Below are 2,899 nucleotides of genomic sequence, written 5' to 3'. Positions count from 1 at the left end.
TAATAGAAAGAAATAGAAAGTAGAAATAGAAAATATTGTATAAAAGAAAGAAATATTAATCGAAAGAAATAGAAAGTAGAAATAGAAAATATTGTATAAAAGAAAGAAATATTAATCGAAAGAAATAGAAAGTAGAAATAGAAAATATTGTATAAAAGAAAGAAATATTAATCGAAAGAAATAGAAAGTAGAAATAGAAAATATTGTATAAAAGAAAGAAATATTAATCGAAAGAAATAGAAAGTAGAAATAGAAAATATTGTATAAAAGAAAGAAATATTAATCGAAAGAAATAGAAAGTAGAAATAGAAAATATTGTATAAAAGAAAGAAATATTAATCGAAAGAAATAGAAAGTAGAAATAGAAAATATTGTATAAAAGAAAGAAATATTAATCGAAAGAAATAGAAAGTAGAAATAGAAAATATTGTATAAAAGAAAGAAATATTAATCGAAAGAAATAGAAAGTAGAAATAGAAAATATTGTATAAAAGAAAGAAATATTAATCGAAAGAAATAGAAAGTAGAAATAGAAAATATTGTATAAAAGAAAGAAATATTAATCGAAAGAAATAGAAAGTAGAAATAGAAAATATTATATAAAAGAAAGAAATATTAATTAGGCCCACATGGCATTTTTGATTGGTTTGGTGGTAGTTGAGGAACCACCACTTCTAAAGTATGATATATAGTAATATAAACAATAAAGAACAAATTGGATGAAACATGATAAAGGGTATATTTTTTGTAAAATTTTAAATTTATTTTTTATTAAAGATCGTATAGCTTTGTTAAAATTTTTTAGTCAAGATTTAAGATGTGTCGAACTACAAACGAGTTAAGACACATGGTAAAGTGAATTTCAATAAAGAATGTGATTCCACATCTTTTTTGAGATATTTAAAGATGAGCATATTAATAATAATAATAATAAGAATAATAATAATAAGTTTCAATTAAGAATGTGATTACACATCTTTTTTTTTTAAACACTTAAAAGAAATCTAAGGATGCAGTTATGCACCTTGGACAAATTATTTTAATGGTCAAATTTATTAAATTTAAACTAACATTTGTAAACTGAGAATATTAGGTGATGCACTCGAGAGGGGAAGACAGTTATGTCTCTAAATGTCAAGATCGAGAATGCAGTTATGCATTCGGTTTAAGACTAATAAAAATTCAACAATTAAAAAATAAGTAAACCATGGCATATACACAAATTATCCAAAAATATATCAAGTAAAGTACAAGTCAATAAAAGCGACCGTGCTAGAACCACGGGACTCGAGGGATGCCTAATACCTTCCCCTCGGTCAACAGAATTCCTTACCCGAATTTCTAGTTCGTAGACCAATAAAAATTAGAGTCAATTTCCTTTTGATTAGGGATTTAAATAAGGTGATTTGGAACACCAAAACTTAATTCCAAGTGGCGACTCTGAATAATAAAATAATCCCTTTTCAAAATGTCACTTTAATTGGAAAAACTCTATTTCATCTAAAATAGAGTCAATTAGTCCTGTAATTATTTTATCCAATCATTTATACTAAAATAATTGTTAAAACTAGCTATTCATATAAAATGTAAGATATATAATTTCGTAAAATATCCTTCTCTATTTCATCTCACTTACCAAACCTAGGAATTCATGAATGATCTTCCTTATGATTTGTTCAATACTTGTTGGATATGTTGTTTGATTTCTTGATTTATATGTTAATTTATTTAATTTTATATATTTCTAATTAATTACGAGTATTTCCGATATTTTTGGGCCATATAGGATCTGGAAGGGTCCACGAATCTACACGTAAATAGTAGTACTACCTCTAGTCAATAACTTATGAACATCAAATAATACAAATTTATCATGGTTGATTAAAAGTAAAATATATTTATTATTTATGATTTAATGATAAAAGAGTATATAAAGACATGTATAAAATATTCATTAAATTGATATAAAATATTTATTTACTATATATATATATATATAACTTATTTAAATCGTTCAAATAACTTGCCGTGCTTAGATGATTTAACATCTTTATTTATAGCTCTTTTTGGGTTTAATATACATTGTTATAAGTTTATAACTCATTTGTTTAATTAGGTCAACTTGGACTATATATATTACGAGTCCAAATCAAATGATAAGCGATCTTTGTCTAAACAAAGAAAAAAACAGAGATGAACAATTTATTTAATCTTGAAAACTATATACTCTTTCCAAGAAATTTACCTTGATGTTTCATTAAGGGCCCGTTTGGCCATGCGATACGGTATCATGATATGGTATCATGATATGGAATCATGAGATGAAATTGAAGGTTTGTTTGGACATGCGATATGAAATTTTTGTGTTGTATATTTTCTCATAAACATAAAAATTCCATAAGTTGTAAAACTATTAAAATAGCCCCAATTGTTTATTCAATCTTATCAAATAAACAAAAATTATAAAATCGCATAATAAATTATTACAAAGTTATTTGTTCTTCACTTAAGTAATTGTTTCATCTAAAAAATTGAACATAAATTGTACTTGATATGCTCATATCTCTCAACTACTCTTACAAATAACCTATAAAGTAGAAAAAAAACATACATTAGTGAGTAAATATTAACTTAGAAGTTAAATACACTAAAGATAAAAATTAACAAACATCACTGACTTCTAACTATTTACAAGAAAAATCAATAGTTAAATATTATTGAATAACGAAATTTTAAAAAGTTACCACAAGTTTGAGTCAAAAACACTTCTAATAAAATTTAATCAAAAAAATTATAACTAGTCCACTTGACTAAATATTAATAACTAATTGATCAAATTTTCCCAAGTCCTCAATCAATTGGACTTGATATTCTTCAGTCATGTGAACGAACATTTTGC

Source organism: Solanum tuberosum, unplaced genomic scaffold, assembly GCF_000226075.1.
Source record: "Solanum tuberosum cultivar DM 1-3 516 R44 unplaced genomic scaffold, SolTub_3.0 scf00184, whole genome shotgun sequence".
Classification (NCBI taxonomy): domain Eukaryota; kingdom Viridiplantae; phylum Streptophyta; class Magnoliopsida; order Solanales; family Solanaceae; genus Solanum; species Solanum tuberosum.
Note: the sequence above shows the minus strand (reverse complement) of the source record.